This window comes from Eumetopias jubatus, unplaced genomic scaffold (assembly GCF_037043125.1).
Source record: "Eumetopias jubatus isolate StellerSeaLion01/CBP00866 unplaced genomic scaffold, mEumJub1_p1.0 scaffold_12, whole genome shotgun sequence".
In the NCBI taxonomy this organism is placed as follows: Eukaryota; Metazoa; Chordata; class Mammalia; order Carnivora; family Otariidae; genus Eumetopias; species Eumetopias jubatus.
Window position 1 is genome coordinate 82,261,169 of NW_028274818.1, and position 23,629 is coordinate 82,284,797.

Genomic DNA, 23,629 nt, shown 5'->3' on the forward strand with positions numbered 1-23,629 from the left:
CCATCCTGGGAAGCTAGGCAGGGAATGGGAGGGGAAGATCCAGAAAAAACTGAATCAGGATGGCTCTTTATTCAGAAATACTAAGCACAGAGAGTGGTGGGCATGCTCCTGGAATGTAGGCAGCTGGGATTATTCCTTCAGACACAAAATTAGAAGAATCTTCTTGAAAGAAACAAAAAGAACCCCCAAAAAGTTAGCTACAGATACTAACATTTGGGATTATCACAGGAGAATAGCTTGGTCCATGAGAGTGACATTCTTTCTTAAATGTCAACTGATGAACTCTGTCCACAGATCCTCCAATCAGCATGAGTGTGAGTATGAGTATGTGTGTGTGTTTGTGTTTACTTCATTCAAATATTAGTGCATTGCCAAGTGTTGTTAGCCATTTGAGGGAAGTTTTCATGAGAAAAAAACTAAAACATACAAACAGTAAAATGGAAGTTGAGAAATACAGAGACAATGCAAGAAGCAGAAGAAAACTTCAAATACATAATAATTATGATTCTCACAGAGTTTAGAGAAAATATTTCATTGCCGCAAAAAAAGAAGCATGCTATAAAGGGTGAGCTGTAAGAGCACAAGAAACAACTCTTAGGAATTAAAAATATGAAAGATAAGACAAACTTTTAAAAGCATAGTTGAAAGAGAAAGTTCAGGAAGTTTCCAAGAAGGTGGAAAGAACAGTCAAAGAGATGTAAATTAGGGAAGGTTTCAGGAAAGTAGAGGAATAGTTCAGAAGTTGTATATATAACTACCAGAAATTGCAGAGACAGGAAACAGAAAATGTCAGAGAGAAGCTTATCAAAGAATGAATGCTGTAAAATTTCCCTGAAATAAAAGGTATGAAGCTCCAGGCTATAGAGATTTACTGAGTACCCGGTAAAATAAATTTTCAAACTCATTATAAAGCACATCATTTTTAAGTCACAGAATGCTGAGGATGCAGAGATAATCCTAAAAACTTCAAGGGAATAATAGCAGGTCATATGAAAGGGATTAAGAATAAGGAATTGACACTGGGCTTCTCAGCAGAAATACTAGAAGCTAGAAGACAATAGATCCCTGCTCTCAAAACTATAACCTAAAATTTGATGCCCACTCAAGCTATTACTCAGGAGTGAAGACATAATGAAAACTATTTTTAGACTATAGAAATGTCAAATCATAGTGTTGTAACTAATGAAACGAATACAACATTCTATGTCAACTATACCTCAAAGTAAATTTTTAAAAATTTACCTGAGAAAGGTTTTGGACTATGTGCCTTTTTTAAAAAAAATTATTTATTTATTTGAGAGAGAGAGAGCACAAGCAGGAGGAGCAGTAGAGGGAGAGGGAGAAGCAGACTGAGCAAGGAGCCCGATGCGGGACTCGATTCCAGGACCCTGGGATCATGACCTGAGCTGAAGACAGATGCTTAACTGACTGAGCCACCCAGGCGTTCCACTATGTGTCTTTCTTAAAAAAAAAAAAGAAAAGAAATCAAGAACAAGGAAAATATGGAAGCATGGAAATGGGATTCAGCAGAGCCAAGAGGTTAAAGACAGTCCTAGGAGGATGGGAAGGTGATGAAGGGGAGGAGGGAAGTAGGTTATATGGGACAACCCTTACATAGGAGATCTGCGGAGCAACCCGTCGATATTGGAGAAGATGACCCAGGTGTCATTGCCTGATAGCTTTACCTCCTAGGTAGAGGACTGAGAGCTTACTGAGGAATTTCGTCATGTTAAAATTCGTTGGGAGTTGTGGTGGAGATTTCAGGGAAGAATTCATATTAGGTGCCTAGACAGTCAGTTAAAAAGGAAAAAAGGCAAGAACTTCGGGAAAAACTAAACCTGAATGGGGGAGAGATGGAATCATTGTCCTCTGTTTGGCTCAACAGCCACAGTGATGCACATGCTGATTGTTGATTTAGCCAAAAATGCAGTATTACAGAATTGGCAGTATATGAGTGTGGGGGAGGGAGGAGACTACATTTTTTAATACTGTTAACAGGAAGGTAAAATTGATAAATTAAGGGGGCGCCTGGGCGGCTCAGTCGTTAAGCGTCTGCCTTCGGCTCAGGTCATGATCCCAGGGTCCTGGGTTCGAGCCCCACATCGGGCTCCCTGCTCAGCGGGAAGCCTGCTTCTCCCTCTCCCACTCCCCCTGCTTGTGTTCCCTCTCTCGCTGTGTCTCTCTCTGTCAAACAAATAAAATCTTTAAATAAAATGATAAATTAAGAAACAATGGTAAGCATATTAAATGTATAATCATATTGAGTATATAAATGTACCAAAGTAACACACTGTGTATCTTAAATTTACTAACTGCAACATGTCAAATTTATCAAATTAAAAAAATAAAATAATGAACACATTCCATCCAAAAAAAGAAAAGAAATAAAAACAACAGAATGAGCATGTTATTTTGAAGGGAAACTAGAAACTACCAGGAATGGAAAAAAGTTAGAAGTTATTTCCTCTGGGGAGCTTTCTTTAGTGATGGGGAGGGGCGAGGAAGGGGACGGCCTTTTATTTCATTTTTTTTTAAACCTTTTAATACTCTTTTTGAACTATAAGCACTTGATACTTTGATAACGGTAAACATTAAATTTAGAAAAAGATCAGGATTTGAACAGGATTTGGATCTGCCAAAATCAGAACAGGATTTGGCCACCAGTATTTCAAGGCAAACCTTTGGTGAGACACCTCACCTTTCAACTTTTGCATTCGGCAATTACCGAACACTGATTTTGTGCCAGAGTCTGTCACCTATGGTATTTCATGTAGTCTCCCTATCAACCGCTCCAGGTGGGCACTTTTATCCTCATTTTGCAGAAGCTGAGACTCAGGAAGTTAAGTAACCTTGTAGGTAAATCTCAGAGCACGGACTCAAGCACATAAAGTCCCAAAGTCATATTGTGCCCATCAACTCAGGCTGCCTTTCTGTAGTTGGTGTCTCTTTATGCTCCAACCTCACTATAGAATCACAGAATTTTAAATTCAGGAGTCTTACAAATCATCCAGTTCAAAACCTTTCATTTTGTCAGTGGGTAAATTCAGGTTCTGTCACTTGACTGAAGAGATGTGATTATTAGCAGCTGACCTGGCCCGGCATCTGCAGCTTCTTTTCATCTACATGACACTGTCGACATTGTGGGGGAAAGTCAGGAAGTTAGGGCTCCTCTGGTGAACAGAAATCACAGCTATTTATTTATCCTCAGAATAACCACATGTGGCTATTTCAAGAAGAGAGAAAAGTGGAACTCCAACAATGAAAAAATTTTAAAAGATTTTATTTGAGAGAGAGAGAGAACAAGAAGTGGGGAGGGACAGAGGGAGAGAGAGAGAGAGAAGCAGACTCCCCGCTGAGCAGGGAGCCTGATGCAGACCCGAGGACCCTGGGATCATGGCCTGAGCTGAAGGCAGATGCTTAACTGACTGAGCCACCCAGGCGCCCCTCCAACAATGGAAATTTTGCAGGATCTGGAGGTCTGGGTATGCGGCCGTGGTCTTGCTTCCTCTGAACTGTATTTTGTGCCCCGTTTAACATCCTGGAGAAGTCCTCGTAAGCTTCATGAAGTAAGATATGATAATTCCCCAGGAATGAGAGTCTCCTGGGCAAGCGTCACCCGCTTTTCCTAGAGGGGCTTCCTGGCACGAACCCCGTTGTAGCATTCCAGAGCAGAAGAGCCCAGAGTGAAGCAACCACAGCAAAAAACCCCAATGTTCATTGAACACCTACTATGGAGGCACTGTGCTAGGAACTTTATGCTCATGACTTCATTTTATGCTTCGAGCAACTCTGTAGGTACCACTGTTACTTGCATTTGACAGAGGAGAAAACCGAAGATCAGAGAAGTCAAACTTTTAAGAAGGGTTGGGGCCTGGAGAAAGTCCAGATTACCTGACTCCAGTCCCCCTGCACTTCATGGTTATGCTGGCCAGTCTGGTTCTTTTTCTGTCTATCACTCAGGATGACTCGGAAGCAAAGCAGACCAAGTCAGTGAACTAGAACCCTGTCCTCTACTATGCTTGTGCTGTTTCTTTTGCCTGGAGCATCCTTGTTCTCTGGCCTGCCTGACTTCCAACATACCACCTTGCTCTTGTGCCTGATTGTGTCCCATTAATCCTCTAAGGCTGAATTCGGACATCATCTTCTCTGGCAGTCTTCTTCACACCCATCAGCCTGGGTTAGAAGCTCATCCTCTTACTGTCTCTTGTTGCTTACCATCGTGGTTTGTCATCATTCACCTGCCTGTCTCTTTCCCACCCCATGATGATGGCTGTGAGGGGCTGGACCAAGGCAAGCGTCCTTACAGTCTGTGGTGGACTGAATAATGACCCACCTTCCCAAGGAAGACCCTGTCCCAGTTGTTGGAGCCTGTTGGCATGTTACCTCGCAGAGCAAAGGGGACTTGGTGGACCTCGATATGGGGAGATTTGCCTGGGTTATCCACGTTGGCCCAGAGCAATCACAGCGTCCTTGTAAGAGGGTCAGAGTCAGAAAATGGAGAGGTTGGAGGGGTGGACTTTAAAGATGGGGGAAGATCCCACGAGCGAGGAATGCTCTAGGAGCTGGAAGAGGCAAGGCAGTGGGTTCTCTCTTAAAGCCTTCCGAGGAAACACAGCCCTTCTGACACCTTGATTTTAGGACTCCTGGCCTCCAGAACCATAAGATAGTAAACGTGTGTTGTTTTAAGCCACTAAGTTTGTGGTGATTTGTTACAGCAGCCGTAGGAAAGGAATGCACAGCTCTAGGGCTTCGATAATGCCTGACACATGGTAGGCACTGGATGAATATTTTTTCAAGGAGTTGAATAAGTCATTTGGAAAGCAAGGTTTGTGTCTCTGTCCCACATGCACCCCTCTCTAGGTAAAGGTTTATGAGTAAGCATTAAACAAATGGTGGAAAGGACATTGCTCTGAAAATCTGCAGTGGGGATTTTACTATTGTAACCAGCTGACACTGTTGAGCAGCTTCTCTGTGAGTAAATCCAGTGGATTTACTCTGTGACTTCGGAAAACCTGTTTAATCTCTCCAGGCCTCTGTTTTCTCAAAAGTTAGTCCAGTATTCTTCCTGACAATGAAGTTCATAAAGACAGATGATGTTATTCAGCCAAAATATTCCTCAGAAGACATGTTACTATATAAATACCAGGTAGGACCGTTGTTGCATTAATAATAAATACTTAAGAAATAAATCCATGTTTTCAAAAACAAAGCAAGACACCCAGAGCCACCTGTCACTTAGGGAAGGTTGTACTCTCTTCCTGAACTAAAACACTTACTGCTTTTAATAGCTTCACTTTTTAATTTTCTGTAACTTAAAAAAATGGGGCACACAGCTTTTGGATTAAATATTAAAATATTAAATATTAAATTGGACAGCAGAAATCCATCACATACTTGAACCTGCCTGGTTTACTCAGGGTCTCATAGGTGCTCTAAGAAATCTAATCATTGTTCATATTCACTGAGGTCATTTTGTTTTTTGTTTTTTTTTTTTTTTGCCAGACACACAGGCACCGTATACATCTTTTTATTGATCAATCTGAAAGAGTTGAATGAAACAGACCAACTACTAGCGTCTGTACTTGACATAGCCCATCTAGCATGATGAATCTAGAGGTTACATTTTAATAGACACGGCCCATTATTCTGAACGAGGGAGTGGGGCGTGCTTTGTCTCCTTCGTCCATGCCCATCTCTTCTTGACTCCTCATGGCAGCAGGTTTATGAAGCCTGAGCTGCAACCCTGGGCCTGATCGCAGTGTACGTTTTGACTGCAGCAATGGTCTAACGACCCTCTGGGCATCATCATCATCCAAACTCCAGCTGCGCTCAAGTAAGGCCCTGAGATCCTGTGTACTTGATTGATCAAGTCTGGGGTTTCTGTACCCAGGGAAAACAACTCTGAAGCTTATCTTCACTCTCTCTGCCTCCCCTGTCTGAGTGTCAGATCCTTGCTCGGAGACTCAAAGCCTTCTGCCATTCAAAATCCGTTCTTGGCCAAGGGAGCTGATGCTAGTCATTTATAATTCATCCATTAAGGTGAACCATGTGGTTTAGTGAAAAGACAGAGAGACCTAACTCCACTGTTGAGCAGGATGAACAAGAGCCAGTTTTTTCACCTTTGAAACTACTTCCTCATCTGTTAAAGAGGATGGGAGAATTCAAATGTGATAACGTTTCCATTGCCAGTATGTAACCATTCATGAGCTGGGAGGGATAAATTGAGTAACATTTCCGTTAGTGATCTGATCAGTATAATTCTAAACCCCAATGCTGGCCTGGTAGTAACTCGTCTGAGCGTGTGTTGGAGGGTGTATGTAGTGGGAGGGGGGAGAAGAGGAGTGCTTCTCCCTCATGTGACACTCAACCACAGTTGTCCCATGCTGTCTGAGGACTGGCTTCGCAATTATAGGTCTACAGTTGACATGCATGTGCACAGTAAGTAATCCAAGATGCAACTATAGTGCTCAGTGGGCTGGGTCCCCTGAAGTTTCCAGGCTTAGCCACAATCTGTGTGCAGAATCGGCTCCTGTGACTGTTGAGATTGTGGCATTGAACCAAAATAACGGATCAAGTTTCCCTTTTATTTCATAGTGAATCAGAAGGGACTTTCATACGTTTTCATATTCACTGGTCATTCAGGGCCATCTTTGTTCATCAAAGGTAGTCTACTAAAATTGAAACTCAAAACAATAAGGGGTCCATTCTCCTTATGGGAATTTGTCCATATCCATTGGTTATCCTAATAACCATTGAATTTCACATCCTAAGGAATCATAGAGTGAGGTGGTCTTTGTCAAACCATAATCTTGTTCTGATAACATAGATAAGACATGGCACAGTGTTGGGTGCACAACTTCCTTCTGATTTCCCTTGGAACATATTTATAATTACCTTCTGAATTTCTCTCTTTCTCCAAAATTTCCCCATTCTTCCGAGCTCAGCCAAATGCCACCTCCTCAGTGCTACTTTGCCCAGCTATTCCAGATCACAGTTGCCAATTTTTTCTCGGAATCCTTTTATTAGCTAATTCACCTCTTTCAGTCTTCCTGTACAGATGGTGTGTTTCTATCTCTCATATTGTCTCACAGTAACAACATGAAATAAACACAGTAAATTTTACGTGTTAGACCTTGGACCAAGCCCTTTACGTATTTTATTCATTAACAGACATTTGTAGAGCAAATACTCACATCTAGTGCTACCCTAGGTTGCTGAATATACAGTACTAAGGCATGCCTGGTTTCTACATTCTTGGACCATATGGTTTTGATCGGCCATGGCGATTATAGCTGGTGGGCTGCTTCTGTATGTTCCATGAGCTAAGAATGTTTTATTTTATTTTACACTTTTTAAAGGGTTATAAAAAAAAAAAGAGTGAGAAAACTTGCAACAGAGACCTCACGTGGCCCACAAAGACTCAAATATTCACTACCTGACCCTTTATAGAGAAAGCCCGCTGACCCCTGGTGATCTCGCTTTATCTTCCTAACTGTCCTGCAGGATAGATTTTTTTTTTGTTATATGTATTTTACTTATGATGAACAAAACTGAGGCTCCAGGAGGTGAACTTTTTTTTTGCAAGATGATTCAATTAATAACTTTTCTGAGCTGGCATTTCAGACTAGAATATGTGTAGTTTATCTGGGGCCAATACCTGTTTGCTCATACTAGACTTGGTGGGATAGACTAGTGTTCAGATTTTAGCTGTGCCCAGTGTAACTATGGAAACCCCTTATCCTCCTGCCTCCATGTTCTTTCTGAAATATTATTAATCCACCATTGTGGTCAAGCCTTGATGGGCTCAAGAAAAAATACTTTGAAGGGTGCCGGGGTGGCTCAGTCAGTGAAGCGACTGCCTTCAGCTCAGGTCATGATCCTGGAGTCTCAGAATTGAGCCCCATATCAGGCTCCCTGCTCAGTGGGGAGTCTGCTTCTCCCTCTGCTCCTCACCCCACTCTCGTCCTCTCTCTTACTCTCTCTCTCTCTCAATTAAATAGATAAAATCTTAAAAAAAAAAAAGACTTTGATGAGAAGGTGGCATGGTGGTTTTAGAATTCGGAGCCTTAGTAATTAGTCCTCTCTGGGCCTCAGAATCCCACGACCTAAAATATAGCGGTTGGAAAGTTTGACTTCTAAAGTACCTCCCAACCTGAAAATTTCTTTCCAGGGGTATGTATCCTTTACTCCAATTAGATTGTACACATTTATCTTTATCTCTACAGTGGTAACTGTGGACCAACTGAATAATGGTTAAATGTTTTGTATTGGGAGTGCATGAAGTCCTATGCATACCTCTAAAAAGTCTTATTAATTCTGTTGGAAGGGTTGTTGGCATTATTTCATGTTGTTCTAGCTTGTACTTTGTCATAAGGAGGGCAAAGAGTCTAAGACAACCAGATTGGGTGGTGACCAATTCCTAATGGTGACCAATGAGCCACTCCATCCCCCACTCCCCAGGATATCCAAAACTGACAGCCACTCTGCCTGCAGTTTTTATTCTGACCCCCAACCACATTTACATTGGCCGACAGAAAGTGTGTTTTGTGAATTTGCAATGGAGGATGTGCTTGCTGAGGTATCTGACTTGTATAGACATGACCCAAATAGCTTTTAAGGAGACACTTACCCATCTGTACTTTATAGCCCTTTCCCCAAATCTGGTTCTCATTATCCTGCTTAAGTCTTGCTTGTCTGGATCAGGTTGTTGGAGATCTGAGGGAGGTAAGAGATCTGCTGTTTAATGGGAACAGATGATTGGCATTCCCAAATGTTTTTGAGGACAGTGGCTCTCTGTCTGGGCTGTGTATTAGAATCATCTTAGGAGCTTTTAAAAATGCCAAGGCCTGGGTCTCATACCCAGGGATTCTAATTTAATTGATTTGGGTGGGCAAACAATTTTAAATCTCCATTGGGTATTTTAATGTGCATATGAGTTTGAAAACCACCATTCTAAGAAAAGGTACACATAGATCAAATGGCATAGAAAGTAAGATATCGAGTTCTGGATTACTCAATTTAAGATAGAATCAAACTCTTATGCTTTTATGTAAAAAGAATATACATTGTAATGTTTTAATTTCCTATCTTACAATGTACAAAACTTAAGGTTTTGTGGATTCTCTCAAAGAAAAACTACTGGGTAAAACCTGCTTTGCTACTTTTTTGCTAGCTCACTTTGAAATGCCCAGGCAAAACGGAGGGTAGGTGAACATAGATAACCATCCTTGACAGTGCTTCTAATGATTTACAGAGCTAGCCCAGTTTCAGTTGTGTTCACGGCTTTTTAAGCCATACTTGTGGATACACATTTCATATTATTGTTTTAAAACATGGATTTTGTTATTTACTAACCATATCCATTTTGTTCCCTGAGTTTTGAAATTTCATTTTAAAAAATGTTTTTTTTAAAAAATACTTATTTATTTGACAGAGATAGAGAGAGAGAGGGAGAACAAGCAGGGGGGAGCAGCAGAGGGAGAAGGAGAAGCAGGCTAGGCTCTTTGCTGTGCAGGGAGCCCGATGCAGGCCTCGATCCCAGAATTCCTGGGATCATGACCTGAGCCAAAGGCAGACACTTAACCGACTGAACCACCCAGGCGCCCCTGGAATGGGCTTATTTTTAGAGAAGAATCCCCCACATGGCTTGTGGTTGGTGCATGTTCTAAAGGCATGTGTCAGCTGATTGTGGAATCCTGGTCTCCTGTGGAAACACTAAGGGCTTAGGAACAAATCGAGATGTACATGATTTTATTCTGCAGATGACATTGTTCTTAATTCGATTCACCAAACATTTATTGGGCATTTATTATGTCCCTAGGGTAGAGTTAGGTAATAGGGATAAGGGATGAACTCATATACCTTGGCTTCAGTCAGCTCGCAGCCTGGTAAGGAGGAAACGTGTAAATGACAAATCGCATTCAGTGTGTTAAGAGGAGCCTGTGTGCAAGGTGCACGGGGAGCCCAGAGGGAAGGGATGGTTGTTTCTGTCAGGTGGAGGGAGGTGATTGGTCAGGGATAATTTGGTTTATGGGCCAGAGACACACATGGAAGAGGACAAAGGGAAAGTGAAGCTGTTATAAGGATGTGGAGAGAATCTTACCAAAACAAATGCCAGAGGCATCATGGAAACTGTAGAATCACCAGGAATTCCCACTTGGTCTCTCTGACCACATCATCTCTTCCCTCTTCAGTCCAGCTTCTCCTCTCGCTCATCTGCTCATCACAGGTCTGCTTATACAAGTCTTCTAGTTCAGCCGTTAATTACTTCTCCATGCCCCAGTGCCAGATACTCAGGAGGAGAGAGGGTGATGGGCTCAAATAGGGTCATGTGCCTGCTTTGGTCTAGTTAGCTGAGTCCAGGGACATGGTCACCGGGTAGGTACTATGGACTTTTAGCAAGGTAGATTTTTGTTTTTTTAATTTTATTTATTATTATTTTTTTGAACATGCATTTCTTTTTTTTTTTTCTTCAAATTTTTATTTAATTCTAGCTAGTTAACATACAGTGTAATATTGGTTTCAGGAGTAGAATTCAGTGATTCATCACTTACAAAGAACACCCAGTGCTCACGGTCCCTTGGTGGTGCGGTCAGTTAAGTGTCCAACTCTTGGTTTCAGCTCAGGTTGTGATCTTAGGATTGTGAGATTGAGACCCGCATGGGGCTCCACACTAGGCACCAATTCTGCTTGAGATTCTCTCTCCCTCCCCCCCCCCCCGCTCTCTCTGTCTCTCTGTCTCTCAAATAAATAAATCTTAAAAAGAAACCAATACCCAGTGCTCATCATAACAAGTGCCCTCCTTAATACCCATCACCCACTTAGCCCATCCCTCACCAGTCTCCCTCCCCCAACCCTCAGTTTGTTCTCTATCTTTAAGAGTCTCTTATGGTTTGTTTCCCCCCTCTCTTTTCCCCCCTTCCCATATTTTCATCTGTTTTTTTATGAGTGAAATCATATGGCATTTGTCTTTCTTAGACTGACTTATTTCACTTAGCATATTAGTCTCTAGCTCCATTCATGCTGTTGTGAATGGCAAGATTTCATTCTTTTTGATGGCTGAGTAATACTCCATTGTGTATATATACCACAGCTTTATCCGTTCATCAGCTGATGGACATTTGGGCTCTTTCCATAGTCTGGCTATTGTGCATGTACCTCTTTGAATCTGCATTTTTGTATCCTTTGGGTTAATACCTGGTAGGGCAGTTGCTGGATCATAGGGTAGTCCTCTTTTTAACTTTTTGAGGAACCTGCATACTGTTCCCCAGAGTGGCTGCACCAGCTTGCATTCGCACCAACAGTGTAAGAGGGTTCCCCTTTCTCTGCATCCTCGCCAACACCTGTTGTTTCTTGTGTTGTTAATTTTAGCCATTCTGACAGGTGTGAGGTGTATCTCATTGTGGTTTCAATTAGTATTTCCCTGATGAGTGAGGCTGAGCATCTTCTCATGTGTCTGTTAGCCATCTGGATTTCTCCTCTTTGGAAAAATGTCTGTTCATGTCTTCTGCCCATTTTTAACTGCCCGTTTGTTTTTTTGGGGGGTGTTGAATTTGATAAGTTCTTTGGAGATTTTGGATACTAACCCTTTAGCAGATATGTCATTTGCAAATATCTTCTCCCATCCCGTAGGTTGACTTTTAGTTTTGTTGATTATTTGCTTCCTGTGCAGAAGCCTCTTATCTTGATGAGGTCTCAGTAGTTCATTTTTGCTTCTGTTTCTCTTGCCTCTGGCGATGTGTCTAGTAAGAAGGTGCTCCAGCCAAGGTCAGAGAGGTTGCTGGCAAGGCAGGGGTTTTTAAAAAGCCGCTGTAAGGAAGGGGGAATTAGCAGAGCAGTCACTACCTGGGCACCCAGTGCCACTGGCTTTTTGGCACTAGAACAACTTCTAAGCCATAAAGGAAGTAGATGAGGAGTGTTTTATCCTCATCCGCATGTACATGCACAAACTTAGAAGCTGTTAACTGTGTAACAGGTCTGAAGAAATTCTTTTTTTTTTTTTTTTTTGCCATTTGGTGACGACAGGCCTCAGCAGTGTCTCCCCTCCAACTGAAAAATGGAATGGATCTCGAGTAGTCTGAGAAAGACTGGAAGCTTTGTTTTGTTCATAGCACAGCATGTCATAGATTGCACTGTGCCCCTGAGGATTCAGTTAGCTGTTAATTGATCATCTATTATGTTCAAAACACTGCGAAGGCTATAGGGCAAACAGTATGGAGACTGTTACATTTTCTTAGAAGCTGTTGTGAAAACTCCATTTGAAGAAAGTACAGCAGTTGTTTAGAAGAAAAACTTTGACAAATGGTTTGGCCCACAGTAGATGCTCCAAGAAGTAAGGGAGAGGAGATGTCAATGAAGTTGGAGCTCTTTGGGAAATCATGGAGAGAGAGAGACAGTTTTCAGACAGTAAGGGAGAGAACTTTGGTTAAAAGACAGCTCAAAGGGGGATTTTGGATTGTTGATCTTGGTGTGCAAGTACAAGTATTTTTATTTATCCCATGGAATCTTTAGAAAATTTTACATTATTCACTAATGCATTTATGAGAATAAATTATTTTCAGGGTCCTTTAAGAGGACACAACAAGACAGCTCATACTAGATTACCCGAGTGTGGGAAAATGCATAGACCCCCGTATTCAAGTCCTTTATAATGCATAGGTGAATATTATCAGTCCAGGAGAGTGACTTTGGATTTTCTTGTTATCTGTCTATCCATCTTAAAAATTAATTAAAATACCAAAACAATAAACCACTTGTGTATGGGATCCTTAGGATCATCAGAACACAAAAGCATTGACTAAATACCTGTTTTGAATTCTATACTATTTTAGTGTTGGAGCACAAAATGGAAAAAATCAGAGCCCTTCCTTCTCGGAACTTATAGTCTATTGGTGAAAATAGATATATAAACATGTAAAAATATAAGACATAAAATGAATCAATATGATACCATAATTGAACTTCTATAAAGAAAGACTCTTCAACAAACCTTTACACATTCCAAGGGCAGCAGAAATTGTGAACCAAGAGCACTGAACTCAGAAAGCCCCCTGATGTGTGATGATTAGTGGACATTTCTGACAGCGTCTCTATTAGCTCTATTGGTAACACTTGGGAAAGGTCAAGTTTTGCAAAGACTTTCTGCCCACCAAGAATAACAAGGAGTCGATCGATTCTGAGCATAAGAACAATGTCAGGACCCAGAAGGAAATGCAGTTGCTATCCCTGGGAAGCTTTCCTTCCCTTGAATAAGTGTCCTGGGAAATCCACATACAACTTCCTCTAGTTAGACTGTTGGACTCTTTGAATACCTTGGATCCCCAGTTTTTTAATGGCCGGGTCTTCTGTACCTTCAGTCTAAGCTCAAATGCTTGTCATTGAGGAGAACTTTATTGACCACTTAAAGGTAATACCCTTCCCCCATCACTGCATTAATGCCACACTGTTCATTTCCTTTTTAGCCCTTGGCATAATCTCAAGTCATCTCACATATTATCAGGTTGATAGTTTACTCCATGGAATTTTCAATAAATTTTACATTTTCAGTAATGCATTTATGAACACAAATTCTTTTCAGGGTCTTTTAAGAGGTCATGATAGGCAGCTCCTATCTGGAAGACCCAAGTATGAAAAAATGCATGAGCTCAGTTCTCAAGTTGCTCACAATGCACATCTTCTGGCCTTCTCCTCATCCTCTTCTAGAATAAAAGCAAGCATTGTGATTGCCCTGCACACCAAGTAAACTGCACTTTTGTGCAAATTAGAGGAAATTGCTTTCTCTAAGCAGATGAGTTAGAAAACGTCCCACCTTCTTGGCCGACACAGCTGTATGAGTTCATGGCTTGGGGAGTGGATTTGACCCCTCAGTTTCCTTCTGTGTGCAGCACAGAACTTGAGAAACATAGGTGGCAGCCCTGCTTGTCCATATTTGGGATTTGGATTGCCCATGGCACACGGTAGGTATTCATTAATATTCAGTGAATGAGTGAAGCACCCGAAGACCTACGAAACATTCCATGTTAAACAGCAATCTCCTTATAGGAGAGCCCCCGAGAAGCCCTTGGAAAGTCTTTTCAGACCAGGCTCGATTCCCTTACAGACGAGGCAGGGGCAATCAGAGGCTCACAGCTGGAAGTCAGTACTCCAGCAGCCTAGTAACCAACTGAGGATGGACCCCTGTGACCTTCTGATATTTCATAAATGCATCAACCTCAGGGGCTCTTATCTAAGTACTACTGTCAGCCTTGCTGTTGCCCGTTGACTCTACAGCTCCCTCGATGCAGCCAGGTTTGCAGGATAGAAGCCTTCCAACAGAACGCCCTTTACCAGAGGGCCCGTAAACACTGACAAAGCCAGTCTCCTGCCTTTTAAGAGGAGCAGGATCAAAATCTTGCCTGTGACTTTGGGCCACGTGTGGAGGGACACTGATGGATCTGCCTTTGGAGATGTGAGGGAACTTTGCAAAATAAAGACAGGCCCATGTTGCTTCCCTAAATCAAAACTTAAAATAAGAACATGGCTCTGGCAATTCATTCCCTGCAGAATTAACCTTTGTTTCTTGGCAGGCTGCTTCTAAGAATACGCACGGTGCTTGAAAGGGAAGGGAGAGAGCTTACAGAATGGCTTGTGTGTTTACTGCAAAGGAGGAAAAGCTGAAATGAAAGTGAGCTTGAAAAGGAGCTTGTTTCTAACTAATCCAGCCTCTAGACAGGAGTCCTAAGATGCACGAGCGATTATCATAAACATGAATCTGAGTCCTTACTCGTAGATATGCAAACACCACTCCTGCATCTGCTGTTTCTATACTTAATTCAGGCAAGGATAACAAAGTTCTGGGGGCGGGAAGGCATTCACAGAACCTGTAGTTTAATTTCTTCTACACTTTTGGAGACAAGTTGGCACCTCCTCCTGAAAGCCTTCCTAGATTTGATAAGCACTCTTCCTCTATAAAACCCTATGAGTTTCTTTATTATCGAATTTGTCACATTATATTATAGTTATCTGTTCACGTGTCTGAGACAGGGGTATTGTATTTGACTTTAAAAAAATCTTTAAAGTCAAATACTTAGCACACTGTCTGGAATAAAGTGACATCTCAGTAAGTTCGTAATGAAATAGTCAATGGACCATTCTATTAACAGTTACTTATTGAGTTCATCCTATTTGTTGTCCCTTTGCGACACACTAAGGCAGTATACAAGAAATAAAACACACGGTAATAACGGCAGTAGCCATCACTTTGAGTACGGGTTATGAGTTAGGCACTCTGCTAATTGCTTTACAAATAGTTTCCTCATTAATACATTAAGGCAATATTATGGCCTTCATTTCATAAATCAGAATGCGACCCAGAGAGATGAACTTTTTCTTAAAGCCACACAACAGGCAAGAGGTAAAACCAGAATTTGAACCAATCTCCAAATCCCTTGATCTTCACTCTGTAGTGGCTTCTCTGACCGTAAGAAGCACATGATCTAATGGGGTGGGGGTGGGGGAGGGTCAGAAGTGCAGTGCCCCTGAAGAATTAGAAAACCAGGAAGTGCCACATTTAAGTGTAGAAATGGGAAAATGTAGAAATGGGAAAAAGTGCAGTGCCCCTGAAGAATTAGAAAACCAGGAAGTGCCACATTTAAGTGTAGAAATGGGAAAGTGGGAACTCGCAGCACGAGTTCTCTGTGGACTAGATTAATGATGGAAAGACTTATGGAGAGTCTAGGAATCAGACTTGATATCAAAATGGAATTTAAATATATGGAGGAGAGAGGGCAGAGTAGGGAAACTTGTATTCATTGAGCACAGCAGAGCAATATTGGTTAAGAGCTTGGAACTGGAGAGAATTCTGGGACTGAACTCTGATTCTGCTACTTTAAACTGTGAAATCTTTTGGAATTTGCCCAGCCTCCCCACCCCTAAATGTAAAAGAGACATAGTAGCCTGGCATCAGTTAAGAACGCTTTCATATGAGAGTAATGGAAATGATGAAAAGTGGCAATCACAAACCTCAACCCAATGACAAATTGAATAAATATAAGGACACATATGTGTCTCCAGGTTTGTTCAGCAACTCAGTCGTGTTTTCAAGGACTCGGGTCCTTTCTGTCCATCTGTTCTACTCTTCTCGGCTGTAAGCTTCTCATCCCCATGTGTGAAAGATGGCTGCCGCAGCACCAGTCATCACATCCACCTTCAAGGCAGGGAGGAGGAGGGGAAGCACCAATAAGACTTGTCCCTTTCATCAGGAAAGTAAAGCCTTCCCAGACACTATGCTTTAGGAATTTCCACCATTGCATTTCACTAACCAGACCTGGGTCATGGGTCCACTCTGAGCTGCAGGGAGCATGGAAGCAGCTCTCCAGTTTATCTTCATTCTGTCTGCAGTGGGAGAGGATACGAGGTTTGGGAATGGCTTTTGGGAGAGCCAAACAAGGAGTCAGCCACTACGTCACTGGCTGTCTAAGGAACAAGAAAAAGAACACCAGGGAAGGGCAGTAGAACTCTCAGAGGACGTAGTGTTGTGAAGAGATGTTGGGCAAAATATGTGTCCCTTTTGCACATTCTATTTCATTCAAAGATGCAAAGATGCAAAGCCAGGTAGAGGAATTTGGACCTGTTGTAACAAGCACCGTGAGAACAGTGGCACTTACTAAATGTCAAGCACTGTGCTAAGAACTTTCTACCCACCATCCCATTGGATGCTTCTCAGGGCCACAGTGATTGCTTCCATTTTCAGAGGAGGACAGGAGAGGTGAGGTCACTTGAGGACCACATGCAGGAGGCATCAGAGCAGGTATCTGAGCCCAGGCCGTGATGGTGATGGAGCGGAGCCATGGCAAGGGCTGTCCCAACAGGGTGGGACACGCGGAAGTGAGAAAGGGAGCAGCAAGAGTTCCATTCTCACCTCTCCCTGGATCCGAACGCCCATTTAAATCAGCGCCATATTTCCCGATGGCAGAAAGGTGTCCTGTTTTTCCTCAATTATGTAATGAGTGTCAACAGGCCAGCACCTGTGAGTTGTTCACATCAGGGAGGAAGGACACCAAAGGCACCCTCAATGGGAGGCCCTCATTGGGGATCCCTTCCTGTAGGAGGACAAGGCGGCTTGAGAGGTCGTAGGGTGGGGGTGTCTTGTCTTCTCTTCTCTGCCCTCCCCTCCCCTGGCCTGCCCTTCCTTTCTCTTCCCTCCCCTTCTCGTGGATTGATGTCAGTTGAGCTTCCCTGGGAGACAAAGTCATGACGAGTATTCCAGGAGCCAGCTTTTCTTACAGGAATTGGACCTCACGCACCCGGGTGAGGAGCTGGGGAAATGAAGGACTGGAAAGGGGAGTGAGGGCATCAGAAAAAGCCAATAACCAGTTTGTCTGCAGCATCAGCCTATGTGGCAAATACATGTCCAGCTGGAGAAGCAGGACCAGAAAGGGGTGCTCGAAGGGAGCTCTGTGGGGCCAGTTGGCTCTGACTGGCTGTACCTCTGGGAGTCAGCAGCCAGGCCTGGGAATGCCGTTGGTCAGCAGGGCCGGTGGTCAGGAAGGCAAGCTTGCTGCGACGCAGAGGAGAGGGAGGGCATGCTGAGGTCTCCTGAGAACACCTGTGGTCCCTCACCATATCAGACTCAATGACTTTCTTCACGACTGCAGTTCAATCTCTGCTTTCAAAATCCCCCACAAGTTCCCTTTTTGGACAGTTTAAACCAGAACGCTACAGGGAAGGTGATTCTGGGAAACACCAGAATCAGCTTAAATAAGGTGACAGTGGCACAAACACAAGAGTCACAGACATATTCAGGGATCACGGTCCAGAAGAAATTATTAGTCCAACTTTTTTCCAACCTTTTTGCTCCATCCAGCACCCTATTTCCTTTCTATGTGCTTTTCAAGAAGCTAGAGGAGAGGCAAGGAATGGGATTTTTTTTCTGACTTCATTATGTTCCAATGGAATCTCTCACTCTCTTTCACTTCCACTATTCTTTTAGTTTCTCAAACATTTTGAATTCTTTCTTACCACAGGACCTTTGCACATGCTTCTTGCTTTCCCTGGAATGCTTTTCCCCTCAGATATGTCATGCCTCTCTTGCCTTCCAGCATCTTCCTTGCCAAGCTGGTTCCTATTTGTCTCAGTTATGTGCACCTATAGAATCTTAGATTTGTCCTTTAAAATCCTCTATTTCTCCTTTATCATTCTTATGATCCACCATGAAAAAAACTGCTAAAAAATAGTTTCTAGTGCCTTTCTCCCAAGTAAAATATAAATCACATGGAAGCAGGACTGTGCCTGTCCCACTGAGCCTGGTGGCCCAGTGTCTGGCACACAGTAGAATCTCAACAGACATTTGTGGAATGACTGGGTAACTGAACGGGTAGAAGAATGAGAGAATGAATAAATGAGCAAAGGGGAATCTAAGATGGGCATGATAGTGATCCTCCTCAAATATAGATGGCACAAGCTGGCACATAAAAAGGAAAGACTGTTATCTATGTTGCTCTGGAGATTCGAACTCATGGCGTAGAGCAGCATTGGCTGGTATTTTGGGCTTAGTGTAAAGAATCTAGCAAGTAGCAAGACAGGCATTCACACCCAGCCTGTCCTGACCGCAGCTGTAGGCCATCTCCTGAGCCGTGTCACCTTTGACAGGCGATATACACCGGCCCCCTGTGCCCGATGACACTCGCTCTGCTCATGGCGCAAACTGCCACTCACCTAGGCCAGGCTGTCAGCCTAGTGACAGAGAAGACAGAAATTCAGAGGCCTTAGCTCGACACAAGCCTGGTCCCCCTCACAGCCAGGATCAGAAGTCTTTGCTGGGATTAGCCATGCCTCAAACTCCCTGGAAGCTGGGGTGGGTCCAGTACGGACACAGGGTCAGGGGGGTTGGGGGATGGGTGGAGAGTGAAGCAATTAATCACGCCAAATTAGCATGATTATGCACCATGCGGGGCCTGCCCATAGCCCTGGGCACATCCCCCCACCCCTGAAAAATGGTGTTTAGCTCCCTAATGGGACCTGCCTTCCATTCCTATCAGTAGCCTGTTAACAATTCCTTAACAATAATGATTAGAATGAAATGCTGGGGCAAGAGAGATGACTGGGTGTTTTAACATGTATTTTAATAAATAAACTAATGTTATCTGGCTCCTAGCACAGAAGTGTCTAAACAGTGTTCAGGAGACCTATCAATCAGCGCTCTGTACTGTGGAGGCCCCCTCCCCACCCCCCCCACCCCCACCCCGCAGGCCCTCGGTTGCCATAGCAACCCCAAACCAGGAGTGGTAGCTGTAAACTTAAAAAATATGACTTTTTCCCAGCCAGCCATGCTTCTCTATCAATACGGAAACCTTCGCCTGAATTCCAAGTGAGTGCAGGATTTTTTTTTTTCCTCTCTCCAGTCATAAGTCTGACTCAGAATCTATAGCAACGAAAATTAGACTATAAATCATCTTAATGGTGCTTTTCAGAGAATTCTTTACTGGATCAATTCAGATCATACAAGGTGGCAAGCTTCTGAGCCCAGTCACTAATAATGGTCATGTCGGAGATGTACGGCCAGGGAGGACAGGATTGGGGTGGATGCTGTTGGAATTCATCTCTTGTGATTGGCTCCCAGACCTCAGGCGTGTATTCCTCCCTGAGTTCAGGCAGCTTTTCAGCTGCTCTCTGGAGCCATCTCTTCGGGATCTGCCTCGGATACCCTAGAAATAACCCCATAAACTCTGTGATTCTCCCACAGGTTCTACAGTTGGGGGTCATGAGGCAGCACAACCCAGTGGTCAGGAAGTTAGGCTCTCAGCATTAGCTGCTGCTTGGATTTGGAAAGTGAGTTCACTTCTTGAAGCCCCATTTTCCTCATCAGTGAAATGGGAAGAAGAGAGCTTATCGTCTATGCTTTATGGCACCTGCTAGGTGCTTGACCTCTAGTAAATGCCCAAAGAGTATTTGCTATTATTTACAAAAATATAGGATGTAGAATATTACCGTTGTTGAATCTAAGTGGTGTTCATTGCGGAGGTGGGTTAGCCAGGCACAGTGGTGTGGGGGAAGCAGCCTAATGGTGGTGGCAGATGGGACAGTGCGTAATAAAGCCCTTGGTTTGTTTGAGGGCCTGAAACGATTCTTTCCTCTCCCTACCCTACCCAAATCCTGCTGATCTTTCAAGGTTTAATTTTATTTCATTCTTTTCAATAAACATCTGCTCTGTCTGCTCTCTTCTGGGCTCTGCTAGGCACAGGGAATTGAGTTGAATGCACGGTGGGTCCACACTGGCCCCTGGGCTGTAACTTGCTAATCCTGACTTGAGAGCACATAAAGTACCCCTGAAGTATCCGTCTGTGAGGCAAGAGGGTCGGTCTTTTGTGTCTCCATATGCATCAGCCACTGGCTATGGGATGCTGCTGGGTAGATGAGGGGAGGGAGTGTGATCTCCAAAGCAAGGTGCTATTAGGTGTGGGCAATTTTCTGTATAAGGAGGGCGGCTGCAAGCCAGTAGCACCCAGCATTCATGGCAGCTGGGGCATGGGTCCAGTGGTGCCATAAAGAGGACCTGTGCGGGGTGGGGGGGGGGCTGTAACAGCACTGACTCCTGCCTACAGTGTTCCGGGCATGGGGTGCCCTGATGTGCAAGACAGGCAAGCTCCTCGACTTCATGGCCACACTCATGCATCTGTGTGTCGTCCCCGGCTGCTTTCCTGCTACAATGGCAGAGTTGAGCAGTTGTGACAGAGATCATACGGTCTGCAAAGCCTCAAATATTTACTGTCTAGCCCTTTGCAGAGAGAATGTGACAGTCACTGCTGAGAGCCATCCCCTCGGGGATCAGGTCAAGCCGAAGCTCTGCCTGTGACCACGTTCTTGCTCTGGTCTTTCTCCTGCTCTCTTCTGCTCACTTCCTCCCTTAGAAGCTTTTCTTGAAGGGTTCTCCCTCCCTGACTCCCGTGCCCCCACATCGCTGTCTCAGCCTTTGCCCCCGGGGGCATCCGCCCAAGATGTAGGCATGCACTGAATATTTGCTGAATGAATGAATGCCTGAGTTGCACGGAGAAGGGGGCAGGAATGGGAGCAGAGCTTGGGGAAGCAAGTGCAGAAAAGGCTGGAGGTGAATCAGAGAGCAGAGCTGGGGGAGCTGGGATGGTTGGTTTCTCCCCACCCACACCTGACCTTGGTTTGTACACGGGCCTGCTCCTAGGAGAAGCGCTGACTCACACATGCGGCCCAGGAAGCTGTTTTGTGTGAGGCTGGATAAAGGAAGAACCGAATGAACAAAGGACCATTTTCCAAGGTCGGCAGCATTGCATCTTCAGAAATTCATTTTGTCTGTGCCTGTTCCTAATATTTGGCACTGGAGGTGGGAGGACCAATTTGAGTTTGTATTTCCTAGAAAGGATCACTTCTTCTTTTTTTTTTTTTTTAAAGATTTATTTATTTATTTTGGAGAGCAGGGGCTGGGGAGCAGAGGGACTGAATCCTCAAGCAGGCTCCCCACTGAGCACGGAGCCTGACTCGGGCTTGATCCCAGGACCCTGAGATCATGACCTGAGCCAAAATCAAGAGTTGGACACTTAACCGACTGAGCCACCCAGGCGCCCCTAGAAAGGATCACTTCTAAATAGAGCTCCTTGTTAGTGGGAAGAGGTCTCTCAGCAGCTTTGGTCTCCCCATGTTTGGAAGCTTCTTCAGTACATTTCCATCCTAGCTCCTACCTCTATTGGAGTAGGAGAGGCTAATATGGGCCACATTTACTGGAGGTCCTATGTTTTAAAGATGTGTACCGCCCTAAGCTCCCTCTCTCCTGTTCCTTTCCATACATTTGGGTGACTGAGTTGAGCTCAGGGCCAGCCCAGCCAGATCCTCTCACTCCTACTTGTTTCTCTGCCCCCATAGATGGACACTGGATGGTCTGTCAGGTGAGTTGCGTCGGCCATACGCCTAATATCTAGAGATCCTCCTCATTCCATCCAGCCAAGATTCTTATTTGCATGTCAAGTCCATGTTACACAGACTAGCCTTTCTAGAAGGTTCAGCACTGAAGGGTTGGGTATCGGTCCAGCTAATAACAAAGCAGTCTTTGCTTCCTTTTGGCTAAGTTTCTTCGCTTTATATGTCCTGCAGGAACTCCACCAAGAGGAAGAATAAAAGGTGGGGCAGGACTGGGGACATCATTGGCTCCCTGTCACCAAAATAGCATTGAAAGGCATCTTAAATCCTAATAGTCTGTTCTGTTCAGCAGAACGTAGCATGGGAAGAAAATGCTTAGGGCACAGTGTCCTGCTGAACATGCTGCTTGGGAGGCTCCCTTTCTGAGAGGCTTTTGTTTTCTCCATCCCCGCGACGAGGTAAGGTGCTTAACTGTCCCTCCGGAGAATGGTGGTGATTTCCCATGGAGTCTGTGGACACCCTGCAAAATGGGCTTAAATTAGTAGCACTTCTTCATCAGGATGTCTGCCTGCAGCCAGCCACGAAGGCTTTGCTTCCGTTTTTGGATCTGCCAGCGCATGGGCAGTTCCTTGGAGGCACACTGGCTTCTGTTTGGAAGGATTTAAAAACAAGCTGTCGGGGAGACCTGCCATGCCCTGCCTTGGCCTGCTGCAATGCCTGTTCTTCCCCTGTGTTAGTAGATCTTGTAAAGAGTTGGGGTTCACAGTCTCCCTCCCTATAAAGGGGAAGACTTGAAGGGTCAAGGGTTCTTTGAGTCAGAATGGGGTCAAGACAGCTTGCAGATATGACAAAGACTCCAACAGTGTCTTCTTTCCCTAGTGGTGACAGTGGTGATCTTAATCATATCCACTCCCTTGAGGAGAGAGCAAATGTTCGTAGCACAGGGTTAAAGAGGCATTGGGTCGTACATACTGTTTGTGGCTCCTCTTATTATGGATGGATTTTGTTCTGGGGACCCAGCCACTAAGTTCTGTCTTGACTCGAACTTTCCACCATGTAAAAGAAATAAGAATAAAAGCTTTTCGAGAACCAATCATGTGCTAGACCCTGTGCTAAGAACTTTATATATTATTTCATTCCCAAGTACTGGACCTATATTACAGAAAAGAAAACAGAATCCTGAAGAGGGGAGGTGCCTTGCGTAAGGCTCGGTGGCTAGTAAGGGGTAGAGATGAGATTTGAGTCCAACATTTATCTTTCTACACAGATTATTTTACCACACCATGCTAGTTCAGTGGTTCTCCATTAGGGGTTACTTAAGTCTAGTGGTTAGAGGTCCAGGGATGCTGCCGAATATTCTATAATACACAGGACAGCCCCCCACCCCCACCCAGAGAATCATCCCAAATGTCAACAGGGCTGAGGTTGAGAAATCCCACATTAGTTGAGACATTCTTAGCTAATGCTTTTTGACTGTCTCTTCAGTGTTGAGTTAAGTAAAGATGGCTCCAGGTGCTCCTTAGGAAAGCTCTCTGGGACAGGTAGGCCCCCCACTGCCATGTGCAGGAAGGGTACTCCAGCTTAGACTGGCATGTCAGTTAATTGTCCCTAGTCTTCCCCTGTCCCACCTTAGAGGATGGAACCTGAGATGGACTGTCCCCACCGGGGTGGTCATGGAGACACTATGTCCTATGCTTCTGTATCCATATGTGAATTAGGACAAGGAGGGCAGAGGAAGACTGGGCCACATTTCAAAGTCACCCGTTGT